Source organism: Ammospiza caudacuta, chromosome 4 (genome assembly GCF_027887145.1).
Source record: "Ammospiza caudacuta isolate bAmmCau1 chromosome 4, bAmmCau1.pri, whole genome shotgun sequence".
In the NCBI taxonomy this organism is placed as follows: Eukaryota; Metazoa; Chordata; class Aves; order Passeriformes; family Passerellidae; genus Ammospiza; species Ammospiza caudacuta.
Genome location: NC_080596.1, coordinates 60772935 through 60798749, shown reverse-complemented (window position 1 = coordinate 60798749; position 25815 = coordinate 60772935). Strand labels below are relative to the sequence as shown.

The 25815-nt window shown below is 37.7% G+C and overlaps 1 protein-coding gene across 1 annotated transcript in view; it reads right to left on the bottom strand.

Moving 5' to 3' along the window:
- JAKMIP1 (janus kinase and microtubule interacting protein 1) overlaps positions 1–25815 on the bottom strand; it is a 142330-nt gene that overhangs the window by 105766 nt on the left and 10749 nt on the right. The window lies entirely within an intron of this gene.

Here is a 25815-nt window from a genome sequence, read left to right as displayed (position 1 = left end):
AAGAAAAAAAAATAATAAAATTCTCACTGCGTTCACTGTGAAGCAGATGATAAAGGAGCAAGAAGAGATTGATACTGTGAGGGAGAGAGGGAAACCACTGAGACTGCCTAACCAGGAAGGGATAACCTAGAAAGAAGCAGCCTAAAAAGACCTATTAAATCTTTCCGAGAAGCCATCTCCATCAGGCAGGCTATTAAGAACAAGTTGAACAAATATATAGTGGTGCTTTGTCTATCCATCCTACTGCTAAGAACAATGAACGAAGTAATGTCCAAATTCATTTTTTTATTCCTTTAAAGATTTTTTTGGGGGGGGGGCCGGAAGCAGTATGGATATATAAATTTATTTCTGCATGGCATGTCAGTTCTGTAGAAGTATTTCTCAAATGTCTCTCCAGTAATTTAAGGGTCACGTAAATGCCAGGCTAAGATAATTTCATTATTTAGAGGACTCTCAAGGCCTTCCAAAAGGGCCATGATCTAATGTTCACTACACTGGCCTTATTACCATACTTGCAATATTTTTTGTAGATGCTTTAAACACTACATTGCAGAGTAGGGCTTCTGTCTTCTTAAGGGGAGAAGTCAGCCAGAGTAACAGCTCCAAGCTAAACCCCACACTGTCTCCTCAATGGTTTTAACAGATTACTTTATGACCAGATATCTTCAGTCACCTGGGCTTGCATATCTCACACAAGAAATAAAATCTTGCTTTCCTAAAACAAGCCATCTAGCAGTATACATTGAATTCAAAATGTTAGGAATGTCTCAAAAACCAAACACTCCAAGCAACTAAAAATCCTTGTTTTTCCACTGAACTGTTTTTAATAATTTCTGATTAAGGTTCATCAAGAACTAAAAAGAAAATGTCATCATGTACCTCACAGCTACAGAACTAAACTCTAAATCAGATTTAAATTTACCCCCTGAAGTGACTGTCAAATGAGGCAGAAAATCCACCATGTTTTCCTATCCTTGCATATGCTTCTTTGAATTCTATTAACATAAAAATGACAGAACTCCAGAACAATTGAGAACTACTTATTTATATTTTGATGGGCTGCCAATCAAGATGAAAACAGTAAAGGTAATACATGAATGACAAAAACTTATTAACTCAATGCCTTCTGAAAACAGCTGTACATGATTCACAAAATACATGCAAACAGATGTGCTCACACATCGTGGCACATTTTTAAGGAACCACTGAGTAATCAGTTAGATGGGTGGGATCATTGTCTCTTTTTCCCTTCCTTTTCTTTTCCCCACATTTTTAATTCTAGTTCTGGCAGTACACCTTGCTCTGATACAACACACGGACAGGTAGTAGGACTATTGCATTTTTGCTTTCCAGGAAGTCTCTGGCAAGACTAAGCCTCCCTAATGTGACAGGTGACCACCTCAAAGCTCATAGCAGGCTGGTGTTGAATATCTGCAGTGGGAAGCTACTAAATGAAACCAAAACGTTGACAATTCTGACTTTGTAACAAATGTACTTTTTATTCGTAAGCCATTGCTCTTCACAGAAATATGCATAAAAACCCCATTTTTTCCCACTGAACTTCAGAATGCATGTCACAGTTGTTAACCTCATTTTAGTATTTTGTTTTAGATACCACCAGTCCCGCCAGGCCAAAACAGCTCCAGTGGGCAGATCAAGAAGAATGCTCCTGGGGTAAGTGCTGGATGTCTGTATAGGCTCCATCTTAACAAACCAGGTCTGGGTCAACTTATTTCAGTGTGAGGGTCTGGGTAGGAAGGAAAAGTCAAGTTTGCTATTATAGAATCAGTTTAATGGTTAAAAGTTGGGGGTTTTTTAATACTTCCCGTAGTACCATTGTTTGCATGCTTGGATAACCATAAGGGTTACTAGTGCGCAGTGTTGTAGGACAGAATTCCTGGTTATCCAGCTGACAGGGTAGGGGGACAGCATGGCTTGTCAGCACCTCAAGGGTTCTCTATTTCACCTTCCTGCTCAGGGGGGCAGCTCTGAGATCCGACCATGTGGCTCAGGACTTTATTCTGTCTGGAAAACCTCCAAGGAGGCATCCTGCAAGCCTTCTACAACGTACCCTCCAGGACAACACAGACTGTATCTGCCCTTCCTATACTCCTCATTAATCTACTGGACACTGGACCTGAAGTTACTACAATCTAGCCCAAGATAACACCCACAGACCAAACACAAATCACTTTGTTTCACTGATCTTTTCATGATTACACTTGAACATGTAATCCTTCCATTTCAATTTCTAATTTAGTCAAAGGGGAGATGAGAGGAGAAATTAAACTATTTGTGTAAACACACAGGTGTTGAAAACTATCACTTTTCATGCACTTCTGAAATACACCATACCCATTTTAACAAATGTTATAACATTTCTACAGTTTTATTGCTGAAAAAAACCACGACTTTGCCACAGGTCTTAGGGCAGAAGGGTCAGAAGTAGTTGCCACATCCTTCATCTGAGTCAAAAAAAAAATCAAATACAGATGAAGCAGAAAAAACCCCTGCTCCAGTGTAGCCACTTGAGAGATGTTATTCTAAGCCCTTGCAGATTAGCACAGACAAAAGAGCTCATGAACATTTAACAGTTGGGCATACATGGGCACAGTGCAATGAGGAGCAGATAATCACCCCACCAAAACAACTGCCACAAATTTATTCCATCTCAATATGTAGTTCAACTCAAAAAGCATCTGAGTTATCACCTCAGATCTTGAACCATGGTGGGCCTCTTGGCACAAACATCAGCAGTGATTTTTCCTTATGTGTTCAAGGACAAAACAGAAAATCTGCTCTGTAAGTATCAGTTCATTATACAATAAATAATTGATCAGTATTCTACTGACTCCTCCATAATTATTCAATCTGGTAGGCAGCATAACTTCTAAGAAAAAATAAAAAAGACAAAAAGAAAGACACACACACTAAGAGCTTTGATTTAACTGGCATTGCTCTGGAAATGGCAAACTTCCACTGGCTGAACAGAATACTTAAATGCTGTGTTTATTCAACTAACTGCAAGTTTCTACATTCCAGCCACAGAAGCTTTGATACGGCAAAACACAGAACACAAACTCGTGTTCACTACAAAAGACTTGATGATACTCAAGACCTTCCAAAACCAAATCCTTCAGCACCCAGAACTGACTTGACATCTTCAGAAGTAGCACATTTGCTTGACAGGTCTGCCTTTAAAAAGTGCATTTTATAAGTGGATTAAGGACTTGAGAATTGTTGGTACTTTCACAGGTCATGCATTTTATCATGACAAAAAATGAAAACAAAGATGCCATTGAAAGATCTGATTTTGTATCTTACCTGCTTTGTTCATTATTGAAACAGAAAATTAACACCAGCTTTGCACTTCCTATGCTTCTTATGTATCTGTATTATTTACTGGTATTAGAAGGAAACACTGAATTCCAAACAGTTTTTGCATGTTTTATGACACAGCTTGACTATGGTGTATCAGTCAGGTCACCGCATTGACTTCTTTTTCATCTTTTATTATATTTTACAAGAATGTGTTATGATCACACTGCATTTCTGCCCGGATGAAAGGATCTTTATTAAAGAAACCCATACTGTAAAACTGTTAATCAACGAACATGTTTCTCTATTAATATACATGAGGGAGAAAGGGGGATTTTTAAGACACACTTGGAATCAGACACCCAACTGAAAAGAACCAGGTAAATAATTCAGTCTTCAAAGCTATCTCCCCACTTACAAAAACATTACACAAGTTAAGCCCCTGATCTTGTGTTCAACAAGGATCTACCACATGCAAGAGAAATTGCAGGACTTACTACTGACATTAATGCTTCCTCACTGCTCAAAGCTACGATTTGGGTTAATGAAATGTCTGTAGTTGGATATTAAAATAACTTGGATATGGAGAAGCTGGACAAATACTGTAAATAATGTTGGCAGCACTTTGGTCCTTCTTAGTCTCTGAAACGCAGGGCCAAAAAAAATAAAAAAGCAATCAAGCTCTGCTTCTTTCTTATGTAGATAGAATAGCAGAAAACTGTACCACCTCTACAAAGACTGCAGCAGATAAAACCATTTTGCCCTGACCAAAAAGGTAAATAATGTATAAGAATAGACACATGAGAAATAAAATGTCCACATCCAGTATCTGCAAGATCATCACACACTGGTACCAACTGTGCTATGCAGCATTGTAGTGAAAACAACTGAAAGGACCTGTTGCTTTAGAAATACGTATGGTTTGAGGGAGAATGGACAGATTTCTGCAGAAAAACAATGCAATGATGGTTACTAATTACAAATAAAGCACATTCAGTACACAAAACCACTAAGCTGCAACAGCCAGGGAGTGGAAGAGTCAGTGGGAAGTGTCTCATATTCTTGACCTGCCTTTAATTCTTACCCCAGACTCAGCTTAACAATGCTCAGGATACAGCATCTATTGTCTTGAGATAAAATTGATTATTACACAGCATCACTTCTCTTGGCCACAAAAACACATAAAATGGGTCAGGTCAAGATTACAATAGACTTTACTTAAGGTTTTTGCTTCTTTCTCCCCAACATTTTGGTTCTGTTCATTATTTGAGAGCAGATATTAGTCTAAGGATCTGTGCATTACAGCCAGTACTAAAAGAGCAGGCTTTCAGTATTGCAGTGGTTCAGCTGCAAACATTAGGTGTTTTACTACAGGAAAAAAAAAACAAGAAAAAAAACGAACAAAAACCAAACAAAAAACCCCATCAGCCTCACCTTAATTTATATCTTCTTTTTCATAAATCTGATCATTTTAATAAGATACAAGTTATTGAATGACAGATTAGGAGAAGACCATTTATGAGTTTTGTTTTAGAACATCTCTTAGAAATATGAGTTTCACCAAGTTTTAATGATTTTCTTTTAAAAGTACAACTTAAAAAAATTTTGCTGTCAGTTTCTTTCTGTTTCCAAGCAAACTCTTTATGCAGGTTTTATCATTGGGTAAGAATAGAGAATAAGCCTATTTCTAGCTATAAAAGAAAATAATGGACAGTAAAGCAGACTTTAGGAAGAGGAGGGATGAAATGCAGACTTTAGGAAGAGGAGGGATGAAATAACTACCTAAAGACTGGTTACAATCTTTGAATTATCACGTCGAGTTGTCATGTTGAAACACACAGAAAAAAAAAAACACAAAAGGGAAAAGGAAAAGCAGTCTGACAGTAATTTATACAGCAGATTTCTTAAAGCTGTAGGAATAACAAGTCCTGTTTGATACACCTTTTTTTTTCCACTCATACCTTGAGGCCCCTTTCTGAAGATCACTGGAACTACTTCTTAGTGAAGGCTTAAGAAGATCCTTAACTAAGGTATGGCATGATTTTTCTTACTCCATGACATTTAACAGAGCTGTAGAATTTTCTGAAAAATTCAGAAAAGTTTAAAACTCATATTGCCAGAGCTGATGGAGGAAAAAAAAATATGAAAACAGTAAGGTGAGTAACAATTCACATAACTTGATAATTAGAATCAGAAAAATTATCACCTTTCACCCAAAAATACAAGTTTTTTATATATATCACACTACTTCTATTGAAATAATAAGCCCTAACACCTTGAAACTTCACTAGAAGAGAATTGAAGTGAGAAAAGCTGTGAGAAATTGTTCAGTGTTTGGTTTTTTAAATATACATATATATGTAAATATATATACATTTTCATGAATGGTTACACAAAAACAAAATAAAGAGGACATTGCTTACATGTTCTGTAAGGAATCCTCTGAACAGGGAACTGAGGCAAAGAAAGAATTTAAAACCTCTCCAAGATTACACAAGTAGTCTGTGAAAGAACAAACTAGGACAATCCCTTTAAATCTCATCACCAACAACTGTTACTAATCTTGTTATGAAATCCTTAGTTCTGCTTGAGGTAAGGCACAAATTTCTTATTTGTCTCAACTTTCCTATCTTAATATCCCATTAGACTTTACAGCAAATACTGTATGAGCGTAAAGGTACTCAATCTGTCTCAGAAGTTGGCAGGTTGAGGTTTTTTTGTCTGAAGATATCAACATACTTTATTTCTAACTACTTTTTCACATTATGAATAAAGTCACACAATGACCATATATTCTGTCCTTGGGACCAAAGGAAAATCCCAAGGTATATATTGGGATGAAGTAGTATAACTCAATGTCAAAAATAAAGAACACTATTAGCTCTCAAATCATTTTCATAGCAAAGAAATCCAAACTTCAGAACACATCTTAGGTTTACTCTACTCTTCTCTAATTTTAACAATTAATTACAAAGATTTCATTTTCTTTACAGAGCAGGATTATAGGCTACAAATGAAAAACAAATTACTTGTATTTTCAACTCCACACCTGCTGACTTATCATTAGATCATATTCCTTTTTCATAGAAGTCTAGCTGCTTCTTCAATATCATCTTTGCTAATACTTCTGCTTGCAGAATTGTGCTTTTCAAAAAATACAAGTCCAAATCCTCATGCACAACTTGCATCAACATTAAATAGACCAAAAAGTAATAGAGATGCAGCTTTTTTGCTAAGTTGCCATTTAAGTCTTTGATAAATTGATTTACAGGAGGTGTACCTCCGGCTATGTAAAAGACTCCTGAATCTACAGCAGTGCTTAGAAGAAAATGTGGGGTTGATCAAATAGCTAAAAATTAAGGAGAACAGCACAAGAGAAAGCAGGCAAGGGTGTGAAGGCATCTATTTAGAAAGGAAAGAAAGGAGAAAGGCCTCCCGGACAATCCTGTGAGAGCCAGCAGAACCACTGCTAGTATTTGCAGCTGCCAGTGGTACCCAGCAAACTTTAATGCACTGGCACACATTCCTGCAGTGTACTTAAGTTATTGGTTTCATACAGATCCACAACACCATATTCAGCTTTCATCCTCATGTCCAGCAGAATTAAAAAAAAAAAGCTAGAAAAACTAAAGCTGATCTCTTTGCTGAAGTTGCAAACCAATTCAGCTGGCTGTAGAGTTAGGAGACTGCAGAATTCCCTACAAGGCTATAGATATGATATAAAAGAGTCATAACATTGCTAAGTAGCAAGGCACTGCATCAAAATCTTCCCTCTTCAAAGGAATCTTAGGCATATGAATAATCCCCCAAACAAAAGGAATATGAACCTCATTTTCAGGAGTTCCAATTGCTATCTGCAGTTGCTGTGCAGGTGATTCCTTGTGTAGGATGCTCAATTTAAAGCACCAGAATTGCATGACTGAAGGAGAATTAGGTCACAATTACTCTGGAGAAAAATAGAACTGATACTTTGATCACTTGCCCTTCATACACTGCAAACATAAATCACAAACACAGCTTTTCACATAAAAAGCCTGAAATCTTTGAATTACACTTGAACACATATGCACTTATCCTGACCCCAGATATTAAGTTCCTGAAGGTCTTTTAAAGTGGTAGCATTTAAGAATACATAACATCTTTTCATTAGAGGCCAGTAACAAAACCTGAAATCTTTTTCCCCAAATAATTTATTTCATCTATTTCCTCTTATACACATAACACACCTTGTACCTCCTGCTGTCCCTAACTAGCTACCAGCCCTGAAAAGAGAATAAAAGCAAAAAAAACACATCACAAAACAATTCCCTCTTTTTATTACAAGAAAAAAAAAGTGCATTTCTGTGTGCACACATGAAAAAAAATTCCCTTGGTGTAGGAAACATTATAAAGAGTGGACTTCTGAAATAATAAAATAGCAAAGTGTTCCAAACTTACAAAAAGCTTAAGGAGATTGACCCCTCACCTTGAGGATTATTTATTGCCCAGGATCTTACCAACCAGTATTTCTCCAATTCAGGATGGACTTGGTTTCTTAGATTTCCACAGTATTTCTAACTAGAATCCCTTTGATGAAGAAAACAGTTTAGGGGAGGACATTTTTTGTTGATTTTCTTAGTGGAGAAGACAGACAGCTGTCATGAACATAAGGATTTTTCTAACTGGAATGATGGGCAGCCCAAAGGCAAAGAAACTACAATAACCCACCACTTAGGTCAATTCTTTGCTTTAAAAATTGCTCCAAAAGGGCCAGAAGAGGTGCTGATGAATTTGGTTAATAATTTTCAGTCTGCTTTTTCACTGGCAGGCTGCCCCCTGACATGGTGAGTTCTTTTTATTTTACAATAGCACCATAAGAATCAAGTCACACATTTAAGACCTCCTGCAGTGCCTGACATGCATTCATCTCACAACTCTTCAGAAGCTCCACTTTACAGCAGAAACTAATTTTCAATTAAGTTTTTGCATTACTGATCCCAATAGTGTATAATACACTTATATTTGCAGCATTTCCTATTTTTCACCTATTGCAAGATGTAAAAGGGAATTCTATTAAATATATACTTTTTCTAATTAGCTAGAGAGTACAGTTTTATTCCTATTTTCCTATAACCATCTACACAGAGTTGTTGGGTTAAGGCTGCTGTAAATAAGAGTTGATAATTGTTTTCTGCATGTAAATTACCTCTTTTGGTAGAGATGGATAAATAAAACAATCCTAAGTAACAAAGTCTAAAATAAGTTATGGGGTTTCTAGTGTCTCCCGACAAGTTTACTTTGCTTGACTGACTAGTATTTGCTTAGTTACTACTTTCCAATGTCTTGAATTATTTCTCACTATATTAGGTCTTGCTGAGAAACCTCCAGAAAATACATCTAAATGTGAGTAAAAAAGGTTCTCAATCTTTCTTAAAACCTGTGAAGATCTGGAGAATATTCTCAGCTCTGGAAAAGACCCTGTTCTGGTACTGGACACTTACATTATAAGCTAACAGGAGACTAAGAAAAAACCCAAGGAGAAAAATCAAAGTTTCCAAATATTTGAAGATCAGTGGGCTTTCCTAACAACAGCAACAAAATAATATAATTTTTAATATTAATTTTTATATTATTGATGATTTATGGTGGAGATAATTATTGTCAGTAGTGTTGTTCCAGCTTTGCTCTTGCCAAGTTTCCTTTCTACTCCTCTGTGTAATTGAACAGTTCACATATGACAGCACAACCAGGAAGGCTCTCTAAGCTTCCCATAAGTGTGAACTAATCTGATGAAACCCTGAGAAGCATCCTGGGCTATCATCAGACATCCTCTGTCCAAATAAATTGCAACCATTATGTACAATGGAAACAGGAATTCTCTCAGGCAAGGGGAGGCATCAGCAGTTCTCTGGTCTGGTATTTCCAGGCGCACTTTACTGGCCTTGCCATTACCAACTCACATCCCTGCAGCCTTCCCTTACCCTCTCAAAAATCAACTGAGGTGACTGGTGTAAAACTCTATCAAACCTCAGTACTACAAAAACATCACACATTTTTTTGGCAAGTCACTCTTGAGCAGCAGCACGGAGCTGAGATGCAGAATGCACTGCTGCCACACCCTACAACCCTCCTCCCCCAAAAGCCTCCTCAGTATTTCAACAGGACATAATCCATGCTAATGCTTTTTAAGTGCAGGAGGAATAAAAACTTAAGCACTCCTGAGAAATATCTTGACTGCAAAAAATGAAACACTTAAATGGTAATAGGTTATAAAAGCAGAATTACAATACAGCATTTCTGTAAAATGATTTCCTTCTTATCAAAAGTATACTTTAGAAAGAAAAATAAATGGTTCCTGAACTACAAAGTACCAGAGAGAAGTAAAAAAACCAGTCCTTTGCCATGTAAAATCATACTGGTAATCGGAATAAGTAACTCAATTCCTACAGTAAAGGGTATTTAAAAGCCAAACACCTGATTCACAATGTTTCTTATTTTAACTTAAAATATTCTTACAGACACAACCCAGACAGGAGGAAGAAACTACTGAAGACCCTATTTTCTCTCCTGGTTACACTGCTATCTTTGGAAAATATACAATTCCTGTTTTGAAGAACTTTATTAATTTCCTGGCTCCATCAAGAACATTAAAAACTTTGCTATTGACTTCCATGATAGTTTATTGCACAAGTGTCATTGTAGAACATCACAGAGGAAACTCAGAGCAGTTGGGTTTTGCTGTTTTTAAACAGTTACACTTCATTTAATCTGAAGCACTACTTAAGAGAGCAACCTTCTGCCTTCCTAGAAATTGCCTGCTTTAGATCTGGTGATCTGCAAGATAACAATCTTAGAAATCTGTCAGCAAAACACTGTGATTATAGTTCAACCATCAGGCTGGGAAGAGATCTGAACTATTAGGATATGTATGTATTGGGACAAAAAAATATTTGGGAGTGGTGCTTTTGCTTTGAATTATCTTTAAAAGTAGAAAGGAGCACTTTCTGTCAGAAGAGGGAATTGCATTTCATCCTTTGTGGAATAGTATGTTTCCTTCTTGGTGAGAGCCATGAGCAGGAACCGAATCCCTGCTGCATCTCAGAGCACTCAGTGACTGACACAAACCTGGACCAGGCTGGATTGCTCCCCTTTGACTGGGTATGAGAAACACCAGAACCACACTGAAAAGCTGCTCTCTGCTTTTCAAGAATAGCAAAGTTATTTTTAAAAAAATAGTGTTTTGAAGAACACAAATCCAATACAACCCTAGGAGATGTAAATAATGCCTGGAATCATTCAATATCTGGGACAAACTTTCCTGTTACACAACTCAAGAGAACAGAGCAGCTACTACAGGACCCAAGGGCATTATGCAAAAGCAACTACAACAGAGTCCATTTAAGAATTAGATGGAATATCTGACTAATTTTGATCTTAGGAGGCACTTTATTTCTTCACAAACTGAAGAGGTGCGAAAAGATCTGAGAGATGCAAAGACACTGGGCAGTTAATTGGGAAACTTAAAAATACTAGGAGGATATAATGCAAGCAGATGAACAAAATGCTGTTGTACTTCTTTCATTTTGGTTATTGGCAGCTGCTGTTAGGTACAGGATGGAATATTTGTGAGGGACTAACACTGTGCATTGCACAGAACGCTTTGGGTTAAATGGACCTTTAAAGGTCATCCAGCCCAAACCCCTTGCAATGAGCAGGGCCATCTCCAGCCAGGACAGGTCACTCAGAGCCTCCTCCAGCTTGGCCTTGAATGTTTCCAGGGATGGGGCATCTACCACCCCTGGAGGAACCCTGTTCTGGTGTTTCACCACCCTTACTGCAAAAAAAAAAAAAAATTCCTTATATTTAGTCTGAATGTACCCTTTTTTAGTTTAAAACAATTACCTATGAAATAGCTTAAACTGAATATATATTTATTTATTTATTATAAAAAAATAAAAGCATATTTCATTTGCCTTACAAAACCAGTAAAATCACTATGAAATTTTTGTGTTATGAACTATAAGGGCTACACTTCTTACCTAAAATGTTTTATTGTCACAAAATCGATATATTTGCACAAACTGTCCTTTAAACTCCTGGAAACCACAGAACAAAAAGCAAACTCATTTTGCTTTTTCTTCATTATGAATTAGAGTATACATCAATGTTCCAGCATTGATAGTCACAAGAATAACCAGAGTTCTTCAGCAATTTTTTTTTAAATGCTAATCTACGTATCTGAGATCTGAGAGCTTACTACTCTGCCAGAATGTCATCACAGCAGAAGATACTCTCTCCTGCATTAATTCAGGTGTAGAAGGAGAGTAAAACTTACTATGGGACAAATATCTGTATATTCATGCCCCACAGCCAACAACTTAACCCATTGAAAAATGCTTCAAATCAAAAGAACAATGTCCCAGGCAGATGAATAAGCAGTATAAGAAGTAATATGGTATGATCTTTCTCATCTAAATCAAATCCTGCTACGTGATAATGTGATTTCATCTAAAAAAATTTAAAAGAATTTTTTTCATTCCTTTAGCAACAGCATTAATGCATCTGTGTCAAAAAGTATTAAAAATCTGTCATTTATCATCCTGCAGAAAGACTATTTGCTGTGGTGCACTGACAGAACAGTTCTGCCCTTGTGACAACACAAAGCACCAGCAGAGCCTTGCACAACCAGATGTGCTGGTTTGCTGGGGTGGTGTTCACAGGAGGTCCCAGGACAAGGGAAGGGATGAGAATCTTGGCTCCATGTTTCACAAGGTCAATTTATTATTTTATGATACATATTAAAAGAAAATGATATATTAAAACTACACTAAAAGTATAGAAGAAATTATTTCATCAGATGTCTAGCTAAGAATAGAAAAAGAAAGAATGATAACAAAGGCTTGTGGCTCTGACAGAGAGTCCCAGACAGGTGACTGTGATTGGCCATTACTTAGAAACGACCACACGAGACCAATCACAGATGCACCTGTTGCATTCCACAGCAGCAGACAACCATTGTTTACATTTTGTTCCTGAGGCCTCTCGGCTTCTCAGGAGAAAAATCTGAGCAAAAAGATTTTTGCTAAACTATGTCTCTGACAGTTTTATCAGGGATGTCCTGACCCTGCACGGCATTCCCACCCCCAGGCATCCACCTGCAAGTCCTGCCTTGCTTTCCAATGGCCTCTGGGGACATTGGCCTGCACCAGAAGAGAGAGGTATCACAGCACCACTTCTACCTCCCACTCCTCTGCACACTATTGCTGCCTATGGGAAGATACATTCAGGAGGAGGAAGGACAAGAATTATTCTAACAATCATTAAATAATACAATTTAATTTTGTAGTACATCATAGATGGGTTAAACTATGTACTGATACAACATTATCATGAGACAGTATAAATCAAAATATTTTTAGAACTCAAATTAAGTAATAATTTTTATTCTATAAGAAAAGTTACTTAGGAGCCTGTTTGTAGTCTTCCTCCTAACAGCAAAAGATGAATTTTAATATCAGCACCGTCTTAAGCATACCTGGTAACTTTAAACCCTTACCATCTAGAGTTCTATACACAACTGATATTTCTTCTTAAATCTGCCTACTTTAGAAAAAAGTTTAAAATCATAGAATTACAGAATGGTTTAGCTTGGAAGGGACTTAAAGGTGATCTGGTTCCAACCACCCTCTCATGGGCAGGGATCAGGCTGCACAGGACCCCCTTCAACCTGACCTTGAACACTTGCAGGGATAAGGCATCCACAAGTTCTCAGGGCAAGCTATGCCAGTGTCTCACCACCCTCACAGTGACTAATTTCTTCCTAACATCTAATTTAAATCTTCTTTTAGCTTTAAAATGGGTTTTCTGCATTTTAGAAAGCTAACTTGAATCAGTTACTCAATTGGGTCAACTAGCTTTGCAGGTAAAAATGTGAGATATTCCCAGCTAGAGGGAAAACCCCCCTCCATAGTAATCCTAAAATAAATTCTTTCATGCACACAGAGAAAGTATTTGATGCTGACATACATAGGTACCTCCATTAATTTGAAATTAGACAACAAAAAGAAAATAAATTAATTGTTCCACTGTTTGGGGTAGAAAGAAAACTTTACAATTTATTATAGAATAAATTCCTCTCTTAACAACAGCATCACACTGCTTTGTTTTACTTTCCGAGGTTCTGCTACAGTTGAGAACCATCACCATCTGCTGTCACTTAGCAGACTGTCTTTTTAAATAAGGTTAATATGAAACACTTCAAATTAATGATTGAATGAATGAGGAGCACTTGATAAAGAAGCTGCCATTAAAATCTACACCATTTTTTGATACAACTCATGAGGTTTTGTTTCAATTATGGCTCTGCTATTCCAGTGTTGTAAAATGGGGAATGTGTAAACTTTTTTTAAGAAGAGTATTCTTTGATGTTTGAACTTCATATACTTTCCAGCCTAGTCAGCAAGGAGGAAGATTTAATCTGTGAAACAGAGAGCAGCCACTAAGCAAGCCCTAAGTGATGTCCAGGTGTTGGAAAGACAAATTACATGTGGGTAGAATTGCCTTGTTAAGGTCCAGGGCTTGACATGTTTCAGTGACCTCAGACCTAGAGGGAAGTTAACAAAGCCTGGGAAGACAGATGTACCACTGATAGTGGACACAAAGAATGCAGGATTTACAGGCTGCAAGGATATTGGCAGAACTCCCAAGATAAGGGAGAAACTAATAAAGACAACTCAGCAACTGTGCTGCATCAGCTCCAGCCAGGTAATTCTGGCAGGGGCAGATCCTGAGCACCAACTCACAAACCACTGAGCCAAGAAACACCCCTGACCCAGAAGGGAAAGACTGAGTATGTGAACTAATCAGCATGAGAAGGGAGAGAATCATTAACCAACAGAAGACAGAATAGTAATTAATAACAGAACTATACAACTTGCAGCCAATGAATATTAACGCCTTTGTTTGCCAAAATGTACGAAGAGTAAAAGGTTTTGAGAGCCGTTGTGTTTGATTTGTGGAACACCAGTGAGCACCCAGGCTTGTGAAACTCTGGAATAAATAGCCACTGTCTCTCTCAAGTGTGTAATTATTGGTTTGTTTCACATCTGGTAACAAACAAACACAATTTTTCTGGATAACACCAGTTGCCCAGGGAATTAAGATTAGTCAAAAGGTTATAAGTACTCCCAGTATTCAAGCTGCTGTCATTTAAGCAGATTTTGGAGATAAACAGTAATGGTTTTCAACACTGTCTAGAAGCTCTTACTGAGAAGGAAAAAATAGACATGGCTACTAATGGAAAGAATATTGTGAATATTTCAGGTGGCAGGACACTGGACTGCTGGAAGGTGCACCATGTGATAATGGCGATTCTGTTAAATTTCAGTTAATGATTTCAGAGTAGATCTGCAGAGGGTTTGGCAACTGCAGCATCACAAAACATCCAAAATATGCAGCCTCTAGCCTCTCCTCTGCCTTTACAGTAAGGGGGAAAGTCTACTTTTTCCTCCCTATACAATCCTCAGCAGAAAACAGACAGTAAGCTGTGTTTCTGTGGCTAAGACTTCCTACAGCAGGCATCTCCACTTAATACAGCTCTAAATCCCCTTTTGTGGTTCAGATCCCCTTTTCTTAAAAAATAAAGCAGGTGAAGACTTTTTTTTAGGTGCAATTGAAAGACTGTGTTGTAAAAGCCCTTCACACAATGATAATGACTGCAATGCTTTTCCAGCAAATGACTGATTCATTTTTCTCCACTGAGAGCTGCAAACATTAGTCTAGAGATCTAGGACCTTCCCTAAGGACCAATAAATCTTTAATTATTTTATACAAAGTGACCTAGTTTCAATAGAAAACTGGCATCCTGCAATATTTTTAATGGTAGTTCAATGGTTAGCTCTGATTTGAACAAAAGACTTCTACAGACACAGAAAAGGCCTCTCCTGTCTTTCTCTGATGGTATTTGTGAGCAAAAATCCAGTAATAGCATTTCTTAAGGCAACCAATTTGCCAGCATATATGAGTAAGAAACACCTACTGATTTCATTCCCTGTGGTGATACAGATTAAGTTAAAAGCAGATGAACAGCAACTACTTTAGCAATAAATAAAGTCTCTATTAACTTGGAAAAATTCAACACCTGAGCTAAGGACACACAAACTCAGACCCTTCAGAGTGGAAGTTACTATGCAGACATTAAGAATTTCACCTTTAGGTCTGTGTAATTCAATGTGTCTGTGAATCCAGCCTTCCCCACCACCTCACTGGAGCAGAAGCTGCTGATGGCTGTGTTGGCACAACCCAAGGCTGAGGCTGCAGCCAGCCAGGCAGTCCCACAAGGTACCACTGGAATTCACAGGAGCCCACCCTGTCACAGCTGTGCAGAACGCAGCACAGGATCAGTGAAAATTGTTAAACACAGCCAGGGCTGTTGTGGAGCAGCAATGATTAGGCCACCTACCTCTGTTCTTGTGAAAAGTTGGTCATGATCAACACCAGAAAAGGGCAGAAGAATAGGATACAAGAGATGAGTGCTAAGGCACCTGAAGAAAATATCTTGGTATGTATTTTTAATAGAAATATATATATCCTAAATTTTGGGTCAGCAATATTCAGAGGCAATCCCTAGAAGGATGCACAGTGACAGGCACTCATTCCCTTCCTTGCCATTTGCTGCAATTAAGGCTATAGTTTCATGGACATTTTAAGCCAATGAAAACCTTAAAAAGAAAGAATTCTGCCCCACCTTGAGCCACCACAGCAGTGGTAAATCAAAAGAGAGAACAAACTGTAGCTAAAAGTGAGGCATTTTCCCTTCTCCATATCTTAAACATTTATTGCTTTCTTTCCGAGCCAATTCTTCTCGTAATCTGTAAAATGCTGGAGCCAACACAAGGGAGAGCTTGGCAGAGAAAAAGAAACTGGCTATGGCAGGGGAGGAGGAAAACCTCTTCATCACAGTGTTGGTTTCAAAAACTTTTATAAAATTAAGTCCTAAACTGTATCAGCAGCCACTTACAGCTTTTTCATCCAGTTCTGCCTACTAAACATGTAATGACATTTTAATGTCCTACAGCCCACACAGGTTTTTTTATTTAAAAACTCATAGTTCAGTAGACGTGATCATTTTTCTGTATTTATAAATACCATATTGATCTAGCTGAAAATATAAAATTAGACAAAAAAATATAAGAAATACAATTAATTGTACTTTACAACTTGCTGCAAATAGACCCAAGAAGCAATTTTGACATTATTTTGATTTTACATGCAGTTCCTACCTAACATGTGACATTTTCTATTCACCATTCTTGTTTGATGGAAGAAATTAAGACCATTTAACTTACTCCCTGTGCCAAAACACTGCTAACAACTGTGTCCTCAGCCTTTTACATTTGCAATAAATGGATGCATTTGGCAAATGGATTTTTAAATCACCTGAAGTGGATAGACCATTTTGAGAATTCCCACTGTCATCAGTTACTAGAAACACTACAGAGATTTCTAGAAAGAGGAGAGATTAAAGAAAGAGGGACAATGTAACTTGTTTGGGCATTAGATGATATTATCACAGAATCATAGCCTAGGCTGAGTTGCGAGGGACCCCTAAGGATCATTGAGTTTAACTCCTGCCCCTACACAGGGCACCCCAAGAGTCACACCATGTGCCTGAGAGCATTGTCCAAATGCTTCTTGAGCTCTGTCAGGCTGGAGCTGTGACCCCTTCCCTGGGGAGCTGTTCCAGCGCCCAACCACTCTCTGAGTGAGGAACCTTTTCCTGATACCCAACCTCAACCTCCCCTGACACAACTCCAGGCCATTCCCTGGGGTCAGTTTCACCACACGGCAGAGATCAGTGTCTGTCCTGCCCCTTCCCCTCATGAGGAAGCTGTAACTGCAGTGAGGTCTCCCTTCAATGCCATCTTCCAGGCTGGCCAGACCAAGTGCCCCCAGCCACTCCTCACAGAGCTTCCCCCGAGGCCCTCCAGCATCCTCACTGCCCTCCTCTGCCAGGGCTCTGCACACACTGCTGGATTTTCCAACACCAGCCAGACCTTCATGCAGTAATGCAAATGAAAACTCACAGGATATTTGAAAAAGCAGTAGCATGACTTGGTAAGATATAATAAGGACAGAAATGGATGGATTCTAGGGCTAAGTAGGATAACCCAAAAAAAAGACAATTTGCATCATAAAAATTAACTTGGTTTTTTTATCCTTCTGAACCATGGCAGAGGAATGGAGGAACTCAGAATGATGATGATGAAACACACTGGGGGGTGCAAACCTTTCAGTCATTAGTTCAGCATCAATGTGCTGGGAGCTACAGAATGATGACATCACGCTACAAAGTTAACACAAAATGCTAAGCCCCTTACATATTTTGTTTGCTGCTCTTTTTGGCTCTCCTTTTTACATAAATCCAAATTCCATAACATGCTGTAATATTGCTGTTCTTTTCCTGCTCTCTGGCCCAATAAAGTCACCATGATCTGGGAATTTTAACAAAGAATATCCAGCTTGGCTACAAGTGAAGGGAACATCCAGCTTGGTTTCAAGTCAAGGGAAGACAAATTGATATTCAGGCCACAATCCAAACATGCCCACTGACCCAGTATATTTACAAATATTACATAACCTGAAGTCAGAAAACAAGATGAAGTAACAAACACACTGAGATCTTTTCAACAGATATCTTAGCAATAAACTTAGAGATACAGATACACACACATTATTTAAATTTAGATGATCTTGAGATAACTAATATAAATAAAATTTATTTCACACTAAGGGGCTTCAGTTCAGTGGAATTCTAATTATACCACCAAGAGCAAGAGACACGTGAAACAGTCAGCAAAAAGCATTAGAGAAGGTCTGTCTCACAGCAAGGACTATTTTGAACTAGAGATACAAAACACAAAGCAAGGCAGCTGTGACCTGGATTTCACCTGCGTATTTTCACTTTTCCTGCCTAGAAAGAATTTGCATATTAGCCAATAATGTAAAAAATTATAAACAGCAAGCAAGCCAAGACTTCTAAGAAATAGAAATTACTGCTCATGGACAGTAAATCTGATGCATTTAGTAACCACCTAGGGCATGCAATAGCAATTCAATGCAGTTCATTTGCAAATTCTTCTGCCTAACAAATTCTAGAAAGAAAAACAGCTACCCTGTGGCTGCTGGCCTTGCAAACCACTCTCTTACAGCTTCTGTCCACATTTTCTAACTTAAATATGAAACTTGTAACTTTGCAACCAATTATTACTAACGCATGTGTCACATTTCAGGCAAATACTATACTCTAAATAATTTCAAATGTAAATTAGATACGTTGACTGCTGATAGAAGGTATTTTTGTAGTAACACCTGCAAAATATCCTGATAATAAGACATTCCTCCCAGACTATAGAGGGCAATTTGTGTTCATTCACCCACTCCAAAGTCAAAATTGTTTAGCACTAATTTTGCTATTATGGTACTTATTTCTAGAGCATCAATCAAAATATTAAACACACACCCAAATATACCAAGAGCATCAATTACTGTGTGAGTTGAAAAGCAATCAATTTCAGAGTTCATCTGGACAACGCAGTTCACTTACACCATTAACAATCATTATAACTTGAAATTCCAGAAACACAAGGAGAACCTAGCTGAAAATATGACTGCTTGTCACATAAACACTGTCTTTATCTAGGGATCAAAAACACAGCTGGGAAAATACTGGAAGTCTTGTCCAGATGAAAAAAACCCAACCTGGCACAGATAAAAAGCTCAAGGAAAGACAGACTCAAACTAGCAAAGCCCCATCTTGTTAAAGCATATGTCACATGTCTAAAATACTTTTAACACATGCTAGAACACACTGGATGCATTATCACATTTATTTCCTTAACAACAAAGCTAGAATTAATAGTACAGGGTAGTCCTTGTTCAAAAGACCTAAAATTCAAGAGGAAGCAATGGAAGTATCAGCTGTATTTTCAGATGCAATCTGAGAAGCTTTTCTGGTAAGCTAACAAAAAGCCAGAATTGTTTAAAATTTACTGGTTGTCTAGAAGTCCTTCCTAAATGCTGTTCTGTGCCTGGGAAAATAATTCAAATAAAGCAAAAATAAAGAAATCTACTTTGAATAAAAAGTATTTGTCAAAAAAAATTTCTATTTTTCAGGTTTCTTTTTTTTCCTTATATCTGAGGATTAAAAAAGAATTTCAAAGCCAAAGGAAACAGAATGTGTTGCAATAGCTAAGTATATTTGTCTCCTGCAAGTTTTTTGAAAACACCACATTTTCTCCAGTACTGATCTTGGATACTGGATTTATGAGAGTTCTCCTGCAAATCCCTTACATCAAGCTGTGCTTGGTCTCAAGTACTAAATTCTCATTGTGATATAGAAGAAAGGCAAATTTTTTTACTATTGTTCCATATCTAAGCTTCCCTCTACCAGAAAACCCCTGAGGTACACCAAAAATATTGCCCTTGCTTTTTACATTTCTAATGCATGCCATAAAACAAGGTTATATCTCTATTTAGAAGACTGTAATAAAAAACAGTGAGATGTTTCTAAAGGAAATACTCCTGTGAGAATTTGGTTTATTCCACATGTATGACTTCCACAGCTCCTAGACTTTAAAATAAAGACTTAGGGCCAATAAATAATTTTCCTTTTCTTTAGCAAATGAAGATAATTTAATTAATTAATTTATGTTCTCATTAACTTATTAATTTAAACAATCTGTTTAGGATGCAATAATATATAAAACCCAGAGAATTTACTTGCAGCAGTGAATTAAAAGAAGGACTGAGATTCCCAGCTACTCAGATTTTGTTTTATAGAAATAAATTTACTGCTATGACTTGAACTTATAACTGGACTGTACTTGGTGGACATGGACCTTATCAGACTTGTCCACGTTTATCTGAGAAAAAAAAAATTTCAACAGCAATGATGAATATGAATTATGCTCATCATGTCTTCAGCTAAGGCTCCCCCTCATTTCACGCCATGCTCTGTGCTGGATGTGCACACGCACCTGCAGCGGGTGTGGCACTGACAACACACCTGGAAGAGAGCAGAACTGCAGCTCTGGTGTGCCCACACACTCTCAGATAAAATGCAAGGCTGCACTAAGAAATGCAGCTCAGGCTGTAACAGGGAGAAGCTGGAGAGCTCAGCACTGAAATGGAGCCCTGCTCACAATGCCAGGCTGGTTTGGGTTGGAAGGGACCATGAAGATCATTCCTACCCCTTGCCACGGGCAGGGACACCTCCCCCTGAGCTGGTGCCCAGAGCGCCAGCAGAAGGAAACTCACAGTGCCAACAAAAGGCTTTTTGAGAACCAAATGGTAAATCAAGGCACTGGCAAGAATATTTTCAGTCTATGTGACTGCTGTGTATAACCACTAACACATACAGGCCCATCTAAATGAACACACACAAATATGCATCCTGACAACTACATGAAAAAAAATGTCATTTTTGACTGCAGGTCAAGGTAAGCCCCTACAAAGAAATTGATAAAGATGCTTAAAATCTACCTGAACTCTAATGTTAGAAAAAGGGCATTTGTGGGGTTTTTAAGGGGGGAGGTTATCAACCTTTTGAATGGAAACCAAAAATGAGAATAATGTCCCTAGAAAATTGTGTTTAAAAATAATTATAGAAGTACAGAGCAGCAATATAAAATAAAAATATTCCAAATCTCACTAAGGAACACTGCTTCTATAAACTATGTCATCAACTTCTAATTTTAATGTAAATCTAGCAGTTCAAAAAAAGATGCCAAAGGAATCTATCTATTCCTATAGAATGAATACATTTACTTTGCTCTATTTGTGATTGTGATATAACGCAAAATTATGTATTTTATAGATTTTTATAACTAACATCAGCTCTACTTTTGCTGAAATAAGATTCAAGATTATATCCTAAATCAAGAAAAGTAATTTTTTTATAACTTAAGATACAATCAATTAGTGAAAATTGTGATGTAGATATTTCAAGTTTATTCCAGTCTGACTTGTTAATTAATATTTTCATTTTTATAAAACCCACCCCATATAACAGCAATAAATTTACACTGAATTCCATTAAAGATGGAATCTTATGTTTTGGGTGTCTTGTTTTAAGTATATCACTGAAAAGGTGGACAGATCAGACTGCTGCTGCCAGTCAACACAAATTTTACTGCAGCCACATATTAGATTAAACTACAGAACTATATTTAACCTGAGAAGATAGGGTCCCATTTATGTAATCCTGCTTCAGGAGCTTCTAATGAGTTAGTGCAGCCTAACCCAGATATGCCTGCCAGCAAGTTCCCTGCTCTTTCATGTCAACTCAATGATGAGAGCACCATTTCATTGTAAAAATTGCTGCATGGCACAAAGAGTACTCCTGTTAAATATGGCAATCATCAATGTAACCAGTAACCTAAAATAAACTTCTGCCTAATTTATCCCATATTTATAACACAGACTCTTTATTTGTATTATATTTGCTATATAACTATAGTCAGTGTTATTAAAGAAGAGATTCCTAAGGCAGGGGAATATGCAGTCAATGGAATTAGGTAAGTCAAAAGATTGGTGAGTTCTTTGACACTAGAGCATTCACTAGAGAGAGCAGATGCCTGCATTTACAAGTCAATGAACACACAAAGAAATTACTGAAAGATGCTTTAGCACTCAAATTATACATTAGGCGAGTTATTATCACAGTGGCCCCTTTTTCCCTTGAAAATCTACTGACAAGGATGCTCATCCATCTCAGAGAGGTCTTCATCTTTCAGAGAGCATCCTCTGAGAGTCGTGCTTCCCCAGCTGAGGGTCCTGCATCCCACCAGCTGCCCAGCAGGCACATATGGCACATGGGGATCAGCGGGGCTGGGGTGCGTGGCAACATCTGCCAGCTGATCAAGAGTGGCATTAATGAAATGCTAAAAGCAGTTTAGATCACCCCTGCATGCTGAAAGACAGCTGTAGTGACAAAAGGTGTACGGGAAGAGCACCACATTAAGATTACAGATGGGAAAAGGAGCAGGGAAAAGGATGAAGCTGTTCAAAACATGCCCTCTGACCCAAGTCATCTACTGTAAATGCCCTGCCAAACACAATCACACTGCTCCTTGAAATCAAGCACAGCATGAAATGCAAAGCTGTGATGTAAGAAACAAAGACAGGAAAAATACTACTAAAAACAGAAGAAATAGTTAAGAAATCATCATTACAATTTGTCATTGTGTCACACAACTTCAGTTCCTGTCATTTACAGAATTGGCTGCGTTTAAAGGGTTCTTCACTTGAAGTTCATCTCAACAAATGATCCCAACACAAAAAATGTATACGTATGAAAAGAGTTTGAATTTCAGTGTCACTAGTTGCTTTCTGTACACTGTGTCTGCTGATACTGCATATACAGGAAAAGCACTAAAAACACAGCTCAAAGACATGTAATTTCTGAACATCACATTTTCTCTGGGACACTCAGAGGTCTTTATCTATTACTGTATCAGGTCCACAGATTTCAATATTCAGAGCAGAGCAACTATACTAGGCATGGAAACTCGGCATTCCCAAAACCAAACAAGACCAATAGACCATAAACATGGTATCTTGGCTTCAAATGCTAATTATTCACTGCAAAGCTAAAGCTGAAGTCCAGTGGGAAGTGCTTTTACCAATTTAGCTCTTCACAAAGGAAACAGCGGAGGTGCCTCAAAGATAAACAGTTTACATTTGTTTTACCTAAATATTTTATTTAAAAAACTTGATGACAGGAAAACAACAAATAATGGCCACCAATCTAGCAGAAATTTCATCATTGGCTTGGCTGTTCACATGAAATCATTAATCCTAACGCAGCTCTCTGGGAGAGAGGGAGGTGTGAACCCTCCTGCAGCAACCCGGTCATTCAGATGAAGTGCAGAAAAGGGGAAGGCACTGAACCATCTCACAAGCAGCTGCATCTTTATGTGCATCATATTCCGACAATGAGGTGAAAGATCAGGAAGGGAAAGTCCAAAAGGTAATTTTCTGTGAATGTGGCTTCAGTAAACTGAAAGATTGATTTTTAGCATTCTTCTCAAGCTCAAGAAAGTTAATCTGCATGTCCAAGAAGAAAACAATACAATCAGTAGAAAGCCTGGCATTAAACAATGACTCAGCATGCTGACTGAGCCTCAAGCTCTGAATAAGGCGTTTATAACATATTCAAAATTTAGAAGGGTGGTTGCACTCACTCAAAGAGAAAAAGAAAAAGTATTGGTGAGCCAAGTCGTAAGCTAACAAAAAGCAAAAACCAGAAATTAGAAAATAAGTAGCTTGCTACTTAAAAAAAACAAAAAGGTCACTTTTCTTAATGTAAGGGCAATTCAGAAAAAAATCATTTAACAAAAACACTAAATACTCTAGAAATTTAAAGTCATCCAACATGACATGCTCTTGAAGTAAAAATTGATGTTGAATTCAGAAATATAAACTCCACGCTTAGCGCCAGTAAAATTTACTATAAAATAGATTTCTTTGACATTACAAAGGCAAATTTGAATCTGATTACTAACATTTATTATTACAAATGCACAAGATAAAGACATATTATGAATATTCATTAAAATGTCGTACACAAATGCAAGATGATCAGTGCAGACTGAAATATATATATTCTATCCTACAAAGAAAGAAAATCTCAATGGAAGAAAAGAAGCAATTATGTAAAAAGGAAATGCAGAATGAAACATACCAGAAGGAGCTGAAATTCAAGTTACACAGGAGGCTTAGGGGCTTCATGAATAAAGAAGGAAGAAAACCTCTCTAAGTGAGAAATCATGCTATGAAGAAAAAAGAGGAAGTTTATCAACTAGCTATACAATAATATGCAGATTATGGTACAGCCATATGAAACATCAGCATATAAATTCTACTTATCAGAAATAGAATGACTCTTAGCCAACTTAGAAAATGCAAAGCTGGACTCCAGCTTCCAGATCAACACTCTGAATGAGGCATCTTCCTACTGGCTCAGTATCTTGTCCAGAAGGATGACCAAGGAATTTATTGCTTTCCTGCCATGCGGATAGGCAGAACAATAACTAAACAACCACCAGTTTTGAGTACACTGCTTTCTGCCTTATCAGGAACAGGATGATAGTTTTGTCTCCTTGACATACTTCCATAGCCAGCACTCCAAACACAGATGCAGGAAATGAAATTCCCTTGGCATTAAAAGATGAAATAAATCTCTGCACAGAGACTATTATTCCCCACACATCTACTCAGGAACAGAAGCAGAGTCAAATTCTAATCCAACTGCCAGATTGTCTCTCTGCTAGCACAGTGATGTAGACATCAATTCTGAACTGTATTGCTCAGCATCACTACAGGAATATCCAAGGCAAAAAGCACTCAAATACACAAGTGTAACCACATACTGCAAGTTAAGGCCCCTGTGAAACCCAATGTTCTTAGAAACGCTTTCCTATTGTGTTTTTTTTTCTTGTAGTAAAAAATATGTGATTGTTTACCTCATTTTCAACACAAACATCACATCAATCTACTCCAACATTACAAAACCAGAGAAAGAAACACAAAATTTAATGGAACTTCTTAACTAATGAAGCTTTGATATGTAATTGATTTGCTTGAAACTATGAATTTCCAAAATCAAAACACTGTTTTAACCTGACAGTCCCATTAACAGCAATATTGCATACTCCACAGCAGCTTTATTCTAAGCTGTTTATTAGCAAAAACACTACTGACAGCATGCAGAAAAGATATTGCCAACACAGAGCTACCTTTGAACCTCTGCTTGCCATGGTTGTAGGACAAAGCTTCCTTTTCACATCTGTATAGGTACTACCCAGTCTAGTTTGAAGCCCAGGTGACAGAACCAAGGTGTTCACAGTCTTCAGTGCCATTCTACAGCTCTACAAGTCAAGATTTCCTGCAACTCATTTCCAACATTCCCCTTGGACTCAGGTGTTTATTAGTTTATATTTATTTAAACAGCACTTAAGTCTTCAGCCACCATTTCTCCAACATCTTGCTCACCTAAGTCAAGCAACCCTAAATACCACAATGCAGAATATCAGTTAACAAGAGTCACAGAACATACTGCTCCAATGGGATCTATAACCTTCCTACAGCACAGAAGATGGTGCTGGGACATACTTTAAAATATCTGAAAAAATAAGTACTCCTTAATCAATGGGATGAAATGTCCGTAAAGGGGTATCAAGCTAGAGTGCATGTGGTCTCATTTAACCAGGTGTAAGTCAAAAGGATAGAAGCAGCCAAGGAAAGAAGACCAGGAACAAATCAGGGGATGTGCAGCCAGAATGTGCAGGACCAGGTGTTGTCATTACATTGCAAGTGTTCCATATTGCTAGAGTTTCATACCTCCCTTCCTTGATGCTTCTTGTAGGCATGTCCTCCAGGCACTGACTCTTCCTTGTCCTCACAGCACCCAACTGACTCCAGTTCCCCTCAGGCAACCAATCCACTCTTTTATAACAC